General features: G+C 38.4%; 1 protein-coding gene across 10 annotated transcripts in view; it reads left to right on the forward strand.

The window, feature by feature from the left end:
* The window catches only part of RET (ret proto-oncogene), a 124679-nt gene that overhangs the window by 39508 nt on the left and 69586 nt on the right, over window positions 1-15585 (forward strand). The gene's annotated exons all lie outside the window — the stretch shown is intronic.

A 15585-nucleotide genomic window follows, 5' to 3' on the forward strand; every position in this document is an offset into this window, starting at 1 on the left:
GTAAGAATTTACAGTATTCTCACTTTCGCTTTTAAATAACTCATTGAATGGCCATCAGTAATTTCATTGTGAAGAAAGGCTGATAAAGTGCCTAGGGATTCAGACATTCTATGGGTCTGATCTGTCCCTGGACTTTGGAAAAGCATACTGGGGAGAGGCTGTCATTTTCATTTGGTACTTTTCTCTTCTACTTTGTAATCCTGCTGTTCCTCAATTGAACTTCCTGTGTTAGCACCAGCATGTAAATAAAATAAATACATTTGTGACCTTCTAGGAACTTCACAGTTGTCAGTGTGCTACAGCCTGGGACCACACACACCTTTATGGTAACTGTAGACAGAGAAATCATTCTTCTTTTCCAAAAGTCTAGATACCTATCACTTGAACTAGAGGAGACTCTCCTTTATCTGTTAGCAATATGGGGCAGATGACACAATTGAGTAGTTGTGTTCTGTCCATCAGAGAAGAGTGATGCATATACACACTTTTTACTTAACAGACAGTAAATACCTTAGTATAATTTTGTTAGCAATTATTTTCTTTTGCCTGTAAATTGGACACTACACTTTTTAAAAAAAACACATGAATTGATATGAAATGAGATGCTTTTGCTTTTATTTCTTTTGCTCTCAGCAGGTTTCAATACCTTAATTTCCGATATACTGATGAGCATTTTGGTAAAAGACAGTGAATGTCTGTTATGGAGCTGGCCTTAATGTTTGAAGAAAAAAATCTTATTCAGCTCTTACAATAAAAAAAAGGCTCAAAGTTATAATAACCCCATATTATATATACTTCTATCTAAAAAATCATTAAGAACCTCACAGATAGTTCCTGATCATATTAGAAATGAACATCTTGCAAAATATTTACAACACTAGAGCAGAGCCTGTACAAAATATGAAGTGTCCTTTAAAGAGTGTGGTTAGGATTGGAAAATTTCAGCGTAAAATGTTGTCCAGTCTGCTGGATGTAGTCTCACGTACACGTGCGTGCATGATAGAATATATAAATATAAGGCCATCCATACTGGGTCAGATCAATGGTCTATCTAGCCTAGGGGTTCTCAACCTTTTTCTTTTTGAGCCCGTCCCCTTTCCCCCCCATCTAACATGCTATAAAAACTCCACTGTCCACCTGTGCTACAATAACTGTTTTTCTGCATATAAAAGTCAGGGCCAGCGTTAGTGGGTAGCAAGCAGGGCAATTGCCCATGGCTCCATACCTCCAAGGGCCCTGCAAAGCTAAGTTGCTCAAGCTTCAGCCCCGTACGGTGGGGCTTTCTGCCCTGAGCCCCAGCAAGTCTAATGCTGGCTCTGCTTGGTGGACCCCCTGAAACCTGTGCACGGGCCCCCAAGGGGCCCCGGATCCCTGGTTAAGAACCACTGATCTAGTCCAGTATCCTGTCTCCCGGCAGTGGCTGGCGACCGATGCTTCAGAGGGAATGAACAGAACAGGACAATCTGTCGTCCAGCCCCAATTTCTGGCAGAGGTTTAGGGACACCTGGACATGGAGTTGCATCCCTGACCATCTTGATTAATAGTCATTGATGGACCTATCCTCCATGAACGTATCTCATTCTCTTTTGAACCCAGTTATAGTTTTGGCCTTCACATCACCTGGCTGAAAGTTCTTCAGGTTGACTGTATTCATGTAAAGAAGTGCTTCCTTTTTGTTTCTTTTAAACCTGCTGCCTATTAATTTCATTCGGTGATCCCTGGTTCTTGTGTTGTGTGAAGGGGTTAATAACACTTTCTTATTCGTTTTCTCCATACCAGTCATGATTTTATAGACCTCTGTCATATCCTCCTTTAGTCACCTCCTTTCTAAGCTGAACAGTCACAGTCTTTTGAATCTCTCTTCATATGGAAGTTGTTCCATACCCCTAATTATTTTTGTTGACTTTCTCTGTCCTTTTTGCAATTCTAATATATCTTTTCTGAGATGGGGCATCCAGAACTGCATGCAGTATTCAAGGTGTGGGTGTATCATGGATTTATATAGTGTCATTATGATATTTTCTATCTTATTATCTATCCCTTTCCTAATGGATTGTTAGCTTTTTTGACTGCCATTGCAGTCTGAGCAGATGTTTTCAGAGAACTATCCACAATGACTCCAATATCTTTCTTGAGTGGTAACAGTTAATTTAGACCCATCATTTTATATGTCTAGTTGGGATTATGTTTTCCAATATGCATTACTTTGCATTTATCAACACTGAATTTTATCTGCCATTTTGTTGCCTAATCACCAAGTTTTGTGAGATCCATTTGTAATTCTTGTAATTCAGTCAGCTTTGGACTTAATGCAAAATTACTCAAAGTAGTTATCTGAAAACTTTGCCACCTCACTGTTTACCCTTTTTCCCAGATCATTTATGAATATGTTGAACTGTGCAAGTCCCAGTACAGATCCCTGGGGGACCCTGCTGTTTACCTCTCTCCAGTGTGAAGACTGACCATTTATTCCTACCCTTTGTTTTCTATCTTTTAACCAGTTACTGATTCATAAGAGGACCTTCCTTCTTATCCCATGACTTCTCGCTACTTTTAAGAGCCTTTGGTGAGGGACCTCGTCAAAGGCTTTCTGAAAGTCCAAGTACATTATATCCACTGGATTACTGTTGTCCACATTTGTTTGACACCCCTTCCTTCCTCCCCCCAGAATTCTAGTAGATTGATGAAGCATGATTTCCCTTCAAAAGCCTCCTTGATCTTGCAGAAAATCATGTTCATCTGTATATCTGAAAATTCTGTTCTTTACTATAGTTTCAATCAATTTGCCTGGTACTGAAGTTAGGCTTACCGGCCTGTAATTACCAGGATTGCCTCTGGAGTCTTTTAAAAAAAATCAGTGTTACATTAACTATCCCCCAGTCATCTGGAGCACAGGTTGATTTAAATAAGTTACATACCTCAATTAGTAGTTCTGCAATGTCATATTTGAGTTCCTTTAGATCTCCTTGGTGAATATCACCAGGTCCTGGTGACTTATTAATGTTTAATTGATCAATTTATTCCAAAACCACCTCTTCTGATGTCTTCATCTGGAACAGTTCCTCAGATTTGTCACTTAAAAAGAATTGGTCAGGTGTGGAAAACTCTCCTCTTCAGTGAAGACCAATGCAAAGAATTCATTTGGCTTCTCCACAGCAGCCTTGTCTTCCTTGAGTGCTCCTTTAGCACCTCAATTGTCAGTGGCCCCACTGATTGTTTGGTAGGCTTCCTGCTTCTGAGCTACATACAAAAAACTAACAGCAATTTTTTTTGTCTTTTGTTAGTTACTCTTCAAATTCTTTTCTGGCCTGCCTAATTATACTTTTACTTTTGACTTGCCAGAGTTTATGCTCTTTTCCTCAGTAGGATTTGACCTCCAATTTTTAAAATATTTGTTTCTAACCGCCTCTTTTACCCTGTTTAGCTCTGGTGGCATTTTTTTGGTCCTCTTAGTGGGTTTTTTATTTTTTTTTGAGCTTCTGCTCTGGTGTTTTTAAAAAGTTTCATGCAGCTTGCAGGCATTTCACTCTCGTGACTGTTGCTTTTAATCTCCATTTAATTAGCCTCCTCGTTGTCTAGTTCCCCTTTTTGAAGTTAAATACTAGTGGAGTGGCTTTCTTGTTGTTTTCTCCCCTACAAGGATGTTAAATTTAATTACATTATGATTGCTATTACTGAGTGGTTCAGCTATATTTGCATCTTGAACCAGATCCTGTGTGCCACTTAGGACTAAATCAAAAATTACCTCTCCCCTTGTAGGGTTACAGGACTAGCTGCACCAAGAAGCAGTCATTAGTGGTGTCTAGAAATTTAATTTCTGACTCCCATCCTGAGGTGTCATGCTCCCAGTCAATATGGGGATAGTTGAAATCCCCCATCGTTATTGGGTTTTCTGCTTTTTTATAGCTTCTCTGATCTACTGACCATTTCACAGTCACAGTCACCATCCTGGTCAGGTAGTTGGTAGTATATTTCTACTACTATGCTCTTATTATTCAGCCATGGAATTTCTATCCATAGAGATTCTATGGTTCCATTTGATTCATTTAAGATTTTTACTACATTTGACTCTTCTTTCTTTCACATACAATGCTTCCTCCCTCCCAGTGCAATCTATTCTGTATTACCATGCCTCAATGATTATCGTCATTCCACCAAATTTCTGTGATATCTATCATATCAATATCCCCATTTAATACCAGGCCCTGAAGTTCACTCATCTTAGTATTTAGTCTGCTTGCATTATATAAAAGCACTTATAAAAATTTTCAATATTTAGTTGTCTGCCTTCATGAGATGTAATTGAATGGATCTCTTTTTCGTTTGACTGTTTCTCTTCAGTTCCTAACTGTACTTTATCACTTTCTATCATCTTCTCTTTACTGGGATATAAGTATCCCCTTTAATAAATCCTCCCCGTCTGTCTGAACCGTGTGCTCCTCTGTACCTGTCGGCTTTCTCCCAGCCCTTGGCTTAAAAACTCCTCTACGACTTTTTAAATTTGACATGCCAGCAATCGGATTCTGTTTTGGTTTAGATGGAGCTCATCACTTCTTGTATAGGCTCCCCCTTTCCTAAAATGTTCCCCAATTCCTAATAAACCTAAATTCCTCCTCCCAACATCAGTATCTCATCCACGCATTGAGACCCTGCATTTTTGCCTGTCTAACTGGCCCTGCGCATGGAACTGGAACCATTTCAGAGAATGCAACCATGGAGGTCCTGGACTTTAAACTCTGAACTAGCAGCATAAATTTGGCCTTCAGGACCTTTCTCCTTTTCCCTAAGTCATTAGTATCTATGTGTACCACAACCACTGCCCCCAGCTTTGTACATAAGCCTCTTTAGATGTCTTGAGCCATCCACAGTCTTGACACTCAGCAGGCAATTCACCATCCAGTTCTCTCAGTTATCGCAAACTCAAATATCTCTTTCTAATTAGCAAATCCCCCATGACTATAATCTTTCTTCCTAATAACAGGGGTCCCCTTCCCTGGAGGAGTATTCTCAGTGTGAGAGGATACCATGACATCATCTGGAACTTGGGTCCCAACTGTTGGATTTTTTTCCCCTCTGTTCCAGCTTGATATTCCCTTTCCCCTTTGATCCTCATAAGTAGCACAGCAGCTGTCAGACTGGGGATTGGGACCGCTCTGCTGTGTCTCAGGAAATCTCATCTGTGTACCTCCCTATCTTCCTTAGCTCCTTCAGTTCAGCCACCATCATCTCAAGAACCTGTACTCTGTTTCTGAGGGTCATGACCTTTTTTGCACGTCTGACACTTTCCCAGAAGGCAGGGAACTGGATAGGCCCTACTCTGATGCTGGACTTCTGTCTGCATTATTTTTAACCTTGTGTTTGTGGGTTTTGTTTTGTTTTGAGGGGGGTGTTTATTGGCTTAAGTGTAGAGAATGTTTGTTAGGTGAATATGACTGTCATACACCATTTCTAAACACCACTGTTTTATATATTATATTTATGTATTACGAGTGTATATATAGAAAATCCATACTAATATCTACACATACACAATAGTGTATTATATCATGTATTATGTATTTTATATTTGTGTTTATATATATATATATATAAAAATACATACTTTGTCACACATTGTAATGTATTAACACTTGCATTAAATATTTCTTAATTGTATCTAACAAAGATTACAGATCAAAATCTGTTTGTTTATATTCCTAGTGTATTTCTTTGGGTAGAAATTCCTAGATAAATTAATGTTCTCGAACAACTGTTTTCACTTATGAATGTGCATAATCCCACACATGACATTTAAGTATAGTAATGTAAATTGTCAAACTGAATTTCAATACTAGAAATATTAATTTTTAGTCTTGTCCTTTGTTTCTTAGTATATCAGGCATGGCGCTGGGTATTGATTGATCATCTATAAAGCACTTGACAGTTTTATTTATCAACTGTGAAGTGTAAATTAATTGTTGTTAGAAAACATTGTGTCCTACACATTTTAAAAGATTTAGCTATTCTCCAACTCCCTTTAAATGAAACCTGACCACAGCTTCAGGCACCAGTTTAATAAATCTTTGTTTCTTGTAATCAGGCAATATTGAATACGCTGTCTTTAAAATATGGGTAGGTACGAATTTCATTTATATAGATGCATTTGTGTGTATATGTACTAAATCTATAACTTCATGAAAGAAATGCAATGTTTAACCTATTCAGCATGCTGCTAAATCTTTGGTAGATGGGTGATTACATATAGTGGAACATTTCCAGGGTAACATTTGTTGAATGAAAGGCAAAATCTAGAAAATAATATTGATTTTAAAATTTGCTGTGCAGCAGCTGTTCTATACCTGGTTTTAATATTGTTAAAATATCCCAGAATCAAATACACAGCCTGGTGGTCCAAACCCGGAAAGGATTTTGGTTTTACCATGCTACTGTATTTACAATCAGAGATATCAGCCTCTTTGATAAAAGCCACGCTTGAAATATCTGTGATGAATAGGAAACTTTTCCAGGCAAGTGCCCTCTGCTTCTGGCATTTAAGATGGCATTTGAAAAATAAAAGGCTGAAATTTTAAGTGTTCACTAATCTTGTCAACCTTGGACAAATACCTCAAAAATAAGACCCTAAAGGTTGAGATCAAAGGATCAAAAATGCTGAACGCTCAAGGTGTTTACAGTTACAAAGGTAACCCACATTTGAAAATTTTGGTCTTAATCATGTTTTGATAATTAATAAGTAATCATTTGTCAATCCATAGCCAATTAATTGATGATTGACCATTAATAGAAATGTTAAAGGCGATTATATGTTTAGTGAGAGGGATTCTCTCAAGTCTGGATAAGTTTAATAATAAACCTTCGTTAAGTCAGTTTGATTTTATTTGCTGATTATCAGTTAGTAAAGACAGCACATACATAGAGAGGCCTACAGTTACCAACAGCTGTGGAAGATCTTCCCTGCAGTTCTCTGACAGTCTGTGTCCAGCCTGCAGATGATCTCATTTCCTTGTGATCTTTTAGTGTAATTGTACCCTTTGTTGTTCTCCTTGTTTATCATTCTAACCCTTAACTGTTTCCTCCTTTTTTGCACTTTTCCTTATCTCTCCTTATTTCCTGACAAATTTTGCGGTTAATGTGGTAAAATAACTGTAACAGCCGTCTTCATGTTTTGCGGTTAAGATTGCAAAAAAATTCTGTAACAGAACTTTAAAAAAAATATGCTGAAGGTTCAGGTGTCTTGGTAGCAGAGCATCATGGGAGTCTTGCTTCCAGTCAAGCCTTAAAATCTTTCTTGGCCTATATTAAGTGTCTCCAAGGCGATTTAAAGATGTAGCACAGATCCAAAAGCCCATTGAAATCAATGGGTGCCTTTCCCCTGAGTTCAGTGAGTGTTGGGATAGGACCTAAATGACCAGTCAGTACAACTTACAAGCATGAAAATAATTAATAATGTGTCCAATCCTAGAAAACAAGCCTAAAGAACCCTTTTAAATATGCTTGGTGAGTTGGTCATTATTTTTCCTCTACATACACTTGATAGTGTGTGTGGTGGGGTGGATTTTATCTAGCAATTCAGTTATTTTAATAGTAATTTTAACTGTAAAATACTATGGTGGACACATTCGCTGCAGCACGCTGGCAAGAAGGGCAGTATTGGGAGAAAGGACTAAAAGTTCCATATTTAGGTGGAGTCCTATTGCCCTGCACAAATAACGTACAGGTGCATAAGCCACTATATTCCAGACCATAGACTAGAATAATGATTGTAGAGGTCTGCTATCTGGGTTCATTCCCTACCCCCGGGCTAGGAGGCATATATTTTGGTCACTGATTTGGCTTTATTCGAAAAAATAAATTAACCTACAATGAATAACTCTAATTTTAAAATTATATTGCAGATCACCATTGCATTGCCATGATAAACCCTTCCTAAAGTTTTCCAATCCAGCGTATAAAGAGCAATGAAAGATGGAGAGCATATGCAGCTATTCAGTCCCGTAAAGCAGATATTTCTGAGTGGTCATCAAGAGCCAAAGCCATGTGGCCTTTCTGAAAGGTAGTCTTCTATCAAAATTTTACCTACCAGGGAGCCACGAGGTTGGTGAGATTTAGAAATCCCTCACCACATCACCTTCAAAGTGCTTAACATTATAGCATATAATAAAAATGGCATTTTTAATGATGTATGTAGATTGGCTGTTCTTGGACTTTTTCTATAAAATATTGTTTCCCTGAAAGATACAGAATTGGGGCTTTTTGACAATTTTAATGCAGATTAAGATAATTAATAGGATAAATGGCTCAAATTACATGTAAAGGGCATCTGGCCAGACATGCTTGATTTGTTGTACTGTGATTATTTTATTTTATTTTATTTTATTTTATTTTATTTACCTGAAATTCAGAGAAACCCATTACATGGTTTAAGAAGATTAGTGTTGTACCCAATGACATTCGATGCTGTGTGTTAATCTCAAACTTTGTCGGGAATTTGCTCCTCCCATGTTGATCTAAAACAGTCCAAATCTGGTCATCATGCTGGCATTCTGCATAAGCCACTTACTCCAGAGGGATTTGGGGGAAGGTTGAGGGCCTGTTCGGAGAGACAGTGACGGTAGAAAACAGCTTTTGTCGATGGTTCAGTGGCTGAGGTGAGTTACATTGATTTTGTTCCTTTGGAATGTTTGTATTTAATCCTGCTGGGTGCATTATGCTGTTGCAGGATTAAGTAAATGTAAACCCCCTAGATCTCTTGTACAGGAGTCCTTTTATTGTTACTTGTAAATCAATGTACAACTTGTTTTCTGCTCTCAAAGTGCTTAATTATTGTTGCCGGCCTGGTAACAGATGGCAGGGCCTTCCAAGTCAATGTCCTATTAAAGGAGAAATCAGTGACATGGAGTCTTCAGATATTCTTAATGGAATTTGGTTTTTTTACACTATATGTACCGGTCCTTGAATGGAGGCGCTCACAAACAGCATGGAGGCAATAATCTGTTTCAGGAATCTCAGCTCAAACTCCAATGCCCCAGTCCCAGGGAGCAACTTTGCCTCGAGAGTCCACTCTGATTAGAGAGATTAAGACAGAGAGCAAACTCTTTTGCTGCTTGCCACAACTTCCCAAAGCAATTTGCTTCAGAAAACCAACAATGCAGGCATTTCTTCAAGAACTGAATGATGTCTGCATGCTGAGAAAAAAGACATTATAAAATTGTGTGCCACAGCTCCACCAGGGGACTCTGGCCACACCAGTACTTAACAATTAAATAACCAGACATTGACTCACCCAGGTGTCTTTTGATTAAACATTTGTAAAGAGAAAAGTAACTGTAGCCTATTTGGAGCCATGTGTTGGTACAGTTCTCCACTTCTTAAACATGCCATTCATTGAAGTATTAATTTCCATTATGGTCAAGACTCTGCCAGTTATATGTAGTGGAAGCCAACTATAATAAAAGTCCTCTTAAAGTGGACTTTCAGAGTAATAGCCATGTTAGTCTGTATTCGCAAAAAGAAAAGGAGTACTTGTGGCACCTTGGTTAGTCTCTAAGGTGCCACAAGTACTCCTTTTCTTTTTAAAGTGGAGTGAAAGTCCCAGATTGTATCAGTGCATTTCAGTTGACTTTCACTCTTCTTATAGTGGAACTTCACTCAGTTTATAGCGAAGTTTCATTTCATTCAAAGGATGAATCTTAGATGAGGAAAATGAGGTGTGTTTACCATTTGTTAGCTAACACGTTTAGTACTTAATATGATTTTAAACGCCATTTTGTGCCTACTGTAGTCAGTAGTGTTAAACTTAATACCTGGGGGAGAGGGAGAGGAGCTTTTTTCCTGCCAACTTGGGGTACATTCCTTTCCCCTGTCATAACTTTAAAATTGGCAGCTTTTGCTTATGACACTTCAAAAATTTTACAGCCAAAAGTACCCAACAACCCCTGCTCTCATGCCCTCCTATTCTCACCCCGCACAATATTTGGTGGCAGAAATGACAAAATTTGTATGGAGATAATATTATAAATACTTGCAAAGTGCTGTTTTTACATCTGTATGTGACCTGAGTTTCAAACTCATTGAAGTCGATGAGATTCTTGACTTCTGTACATTTGGATTCTGCTCTGAAACTTGGTCATTTGATAGAGCTGTAATTATATAGGTTCTTTCTTCCAGTAGAAAATGTGTGATAGTTTTGCTTGAGAACTACTAAAAATGACTTAGGCCTTGCCAGTGGTTTTGTAGGCAAATATCTGGCCTCCTCATAGGTATGTGCTTACTGTTGTATGTGGAGACAGCCAGATTTATGTAGCTGATGCATCTTGAACTATAATCCATTTAATAATAATACGTCCATGTTATGTCTATTTGTGTTTACTCCTTTTAAAGCACTGGATTGGCGCAATAATAGATGAAAGGCCATGTAACCCATAAAGGCAACGGGGTGGGGGGGGAGGGGGGTGTTGTTGAGGCGTGAGGTCAAAGGCGGAGTGCTTCCTATACTCTTGGCACCTTTAGTACAGTGGTAACAGGTGCCACACAGTACCTTATTGCTTTTATAAAATGTCTTGCTTGAAGAAAGGGAGCATTACTTTTTGACTTGGAACTTGTTTATCTCATCTGCCACAATGAAGCCATAATGTCAGTGTGGAATACTCCAGGTCCACAAACCTACTTCTAGTTTTAAAAGGCAGTATGCAAAGAGGTGCTTTAAGACTTAGGGGCAGATCCTTAGCTGGCATGAATTGGCATAGCTCAATTGATTTCAGTGGTGCTATGACAGTTGACTTTGAGTATATGCCCCCAAGTCAGTTGTAGCCATGAGAATCTAAAATGCCAGCTATAATGTGCAGAAAACCAATTACCTAAGTAAAGAGCTGCATATTCTTATTACCACGTATGACACATAATCAGACTGGGTCAGCTGAACCATGTTTATTCCAGTGTATGGTAAAAGTTGGGGGATCAGCCTTTCTGTTCCATTGGTGTAAATCCAGAGAATTGCCACTGAAGATATTGTACTTGAAGTCAGAATACAGTCCTGTAACTTGAAATCAACATGGACTAGATTGATAGTGTGTTTAAAGAGGGGATAAAAATGGGTTTATCTGGTTTTTGGTTTTTGTTCCCCCTCCCCAGTCTTGCCTTATTACATTCATATAAACTAGTTTGTGGACTCTCCCACAGACTGCTATTAGAACCTGTCAGATAATGTTTATTCCAGAACAGAGCAGTGCAAAAGCTATGAAACATTTCTACCATTACAAAATGCTGTATCCAGTTTTACTGACCCTCATAACTGTGCCATCAATCATCAAGCTGCAGACACCTTAGAAAGACGTGCATATGTCCTCTGCATTTCACGGTCAGACTGAAAGCATATTGATATGGTGAAAACTGCCTCCTGTGGTTGGCTAAAGCCTTCTGCAGCATCATTCATGCTCGCAGAGTTGAGTTTGCATGCGAGTGCAGATGCTTCCTCCAGTGTTGATCCATATGGATTCCTTTATCTACTACATCCTTCATTTTGCAGCCCAAAATTCAGTTAGTCAAGAATGCTAAGTTATCTGGTTTAGCCTGCTGTTGTGTGAAAATTTAATGGTGCAAAACCTGGTTAAACACTGAGACCAGTGGTTTGGTTCTTTTTTTTTCTTTGTGACAATGAGTGGACCAAATATGATGATGTGACTTTGGGTGCAACCTCTGCCTGAAACTCCTAATCCAGCATGTGTTTAACCCAGTGGCATGTAAATCCCAGGAGTTTGTTTAATCAAGTCCCCCCTCCCCCGGTACCAGTTTAGGGAAACTACAACTCTAATCTTAAATCGTGTCCCAGTTGGCAGAGAAGATGTATGAAAGGGAGAATACATCTTAACACACACATTTTATCAGAAGCCATAGCACAGGAAGATAGCCGAAAGGCATAAATATTTGTATGCTGGGTCTGTTCTTTTTTTTTTTTTTTTTTTGGCATCCCCATTAATAACAGAGCATGTTTCCATTTAATGACATCTTAAGCAAGCTGTGTTAGGAGTTAGTGATTGCATGTTTAATCATGGAAATAAGCACCAACCGAGCCAGTCATTCACTCTTACCCCAAGGGAGCTATATTTCTTGGAAAGCACTGATGGAAAAGTCAATGTGCTTGAGTCTCAGCTGTGGCATAAAACCCATGGCACATTTTGTTTATGCCACTGTGTTCATATCATTTCAGTGTATGTGTCTGTGAACAGGAGGGGTTAAAGGTACATTTGTGAGCTTATATGTTGGTTTCCGTCATGCCATTGACACCTACTTGCATGATACGTTCTTGTCTCTTTTGCCCTATCATGGCAGGGAATATGAGGTGTTCCTTAGATATGTGAATTAGATATCTAGATGAAATTACTCAGGAACGACCAACATGAAGGGATTTGGAAAAGAAAATACTCCAGTAAACAGTATATTAGGGAATTTAGCTGAAACAAGATTAGATTACTCCTGTGTGTTTACAGATATTATATGAGGTGATTGAGCTTATAAAGCAGAGAGGGAAGCCTGAACCACTGGATCTTGACACTTTTGAAAAGTTTGTATCCATGTGTGAACTTTGTTTGCCAACCCCATCTCTGTTTAGGACATGTCTACACTTTGAGCTGGAAGTGTAAATCCCAGCTTGAAGAGACATTTCCATGTGAGCTCTGATTGAGCGAGCGTGCTAACAATGAAGTGTAGCGGTAGCAGCATGAGCAGTGGCTAGTTTGCCCCTATTACGTACCTGTCCAAGTTACTATGACAGGTGGTGCAGGGTTTTTTTGTTTTAACTGCTCGCTTGTTTGATTTAACTAGGTACCAGTCCCTGCTAATCTGTCAAGCAAGTGGAAAGGAAGGGGAAAAATCTGATCTTTAATTTGTTTGAGTTGTAAAGGGAAGGTCTGAGCCACAACGCTATTAGTCAATATAATATCACCTTTTTTTCAAACTTTGTTAGTACATATTCTCCTTTCTTCACTGATAGCATTTACAGTTTAAGATAACCACGGTATACAGCTTAATGGTTCTCTGTTGTATAGTAACAGGAGCCCCAGATCTATTGTTTTCGGTACACTGAAGAGAATGTATATGTTCCACAATGCGATATTACGGTTGCAAATGTAGATCTATACAAACTTTCCTTCAGGTGATCTTAAACCTTTTTATTTGCCATCTATATCTGTGTTGTTAAAATGGGAATAGTACCCGTACAAATAAATGCTACCCAAACTTTCTTTCCAGTGTTTCACCCCATAGATCACCTGGTATTTAATATCGTAGAGTGGGACTTTTCTTGATTTACAATCACACAACTTAAAAAAACAAACAAAAAAAAGGGGCAAACTATTACAATGGTATCCACTTCTTGCATTGAAAAATGAACTGTGGTCTCACAGCTCCCTTGAGTGTTTGGAAGGAGAATAGCATCTCTTAATAATAAAGCACTTTCCTATGAGCGGTGCACATTCATATAATTATCATTTGCCTGGCAAATTTTCAACCATCAACAGAGAAAGTTTTCATTGATTGCCTCCTGTTGTAAGGAAGTAATAATACTGCTGTCTCTGCCTTTCATGAACTAGACAAATCAAAGAAAACAGAAAGAGCTAGGGAGACTTGGTGGGAATAAAATACAGTGTTGTGTGGGTTATTTCCCATATCACTGCATAAAAGTACAGGGTCATGGTCTCTGTGCATAGGCACTAAATATTTTGACTAAGGTTTTCAGAGATGGCTACTGACTTTTGGATGCTCAGTCTGAGACACCTAAAAGGAGCCTAATTTTCAAGAAGTGCTGAACCATCCTCTGAAAGTGAAAAATCAGACCCTTTGTAAGCTGCCTCAAGTCAAGGACCCCAAATTGCTAGTCACTTTTGAAAATCTTGGCCATTGTGTAGTAATTTGGAAAATAGAATGTTACCATTTTGCTACAGGGTTGCAAATGGCTCAAGCTCCTAGAAACCATGAAATGAAAGCTACGTATGAGAAATATTGTTATAACTACCCTAAGCTTTGTTAGCCGTGATGGACTGCTGTTGAAACAGGAATTACTCTGAAGTGGTTGCGATCATTTGGACCAGAGTCTCACTGAGTTGATCAGAAAGTGACACTATGCTTGATCCTAATCCCATTAAAATCAATTGGAAAACTCCCATTCAGTTTGAAGGTGATGGATCAGTCCCACTATATTGTGTGGGGAAAACAGGGGGAAACCATTATGTATAACAGTAATGCAACCCTTTGCCAGGGATGTGTGTGGGTACACATCTTCGTATAAATCTATAAAAAAAAATGCAATTGTGATATTTTCCTCCCAATTATGTTGTTTTATGAATCATGACTGTGTTAGTGAAATAACTTATTATTTTTTAAGTGACACATTGACACAAATTCTTGTCCCGTTGAAGTGAATGAATTTTGCCATTGACTTCAGTAGGACTGGAATAAATAATTTGCACTCAGCAATTTTCACGTCCTGGGATCTGTCCATCCCATAAAATGTGTGCATTACTCCTACCGATAAGACAATCCTGTGGTTTCAGTTTTTGTGCATAAATTGAACTTGCTCAGTTTCCAGTAATTTGGTGAAACTTACCCATTGTTTTCTTGTGCTGCTATAACGTATACCCAGATTCTATCATTTTTTTTTTTTTTGGAGGAAATGTATAAGAAAGCTAATTGAGGTACAACAGGCGTTGACAGCTTGTATCTCATTGCAATATAAAAGGGGAGGTTGAGCTGCAGAGTAGGCATAACTAGATGGCAGTTATCTTCTGTTTTTCAGACTTATAATTAGTTTGGCAATTTTTTGTAACAGACCAGGAAGAAGACAAATCTATCTCTGTGTGTTGACTTCTCAGACATCAAATTTTCAGACCTGTACAGTTGGTACAAATAAGTTCAGCAGACTTCTAAATGGAGAGAACTGACATGAAGGATGAATGAAAAGATGCCTCTTTTGCCTCTGATATGAATCCAAACTTAATATTGTTTTTTCAGGTTCATAGCTGCCTATGAGTGGTGTACTGTTTTTCTCATTATTTTTCACATGCACCTGTATTTCAAAGTTCCAATCCGTATACAAGTACTAAAATATCAGGGTTATGTTTTAACAAGTGTAACCAGAAGCAGGAAGTATGAAATGAGACAATCCTTGTTTCTCATGGTATTTCCAGTCCAGTAATGCCTATCTAATAGCACTGATGATTTCAGATTAGAATCCAAACCAGATCTGAACTCAGAAACTTTTTGGTGGTGCAATTGAAGTAGATGATAAAAAGAAATAAGAAGAGGTGGAAGAAGACTAAGTTAAATAAATTCAGGCATAGTGAACCATCTGTCATTTCCTTTCTCCAAAATTTCCTATGTTTTTATGTCCTGAAGTCACAAAAACATTGTGACATTGGGTACAATTTTCAGAAGTACCTAAGGGACATAAGAGCCTAAGTCCATTGCAAGGAAATTGTGGTTTAAAAAGATTTAGATGTGTTGTGAAAATTTTACCCAGTATGCCATCATTCTTCCAAAATATCAGCTGTACAGATCCTGTGTTCTTCATGGATACCCAAATGTTTTAACAGTGAA

Source organism: Chelonia mydas, chromosome 7 (genome assembly GCF_015237465.2).
Source record: "Chelonia mydas isolate rCheMyd1 chromosome 7, rCheMyd1.pri.v2, whole genome shotgun sequence".
Taxonomy (NCBI): domain Eukaryota; kingdom Metazoa; phylum Chordata; order Testudines; family Cheloniidae; genus Chelonia; species Chelonia mydas.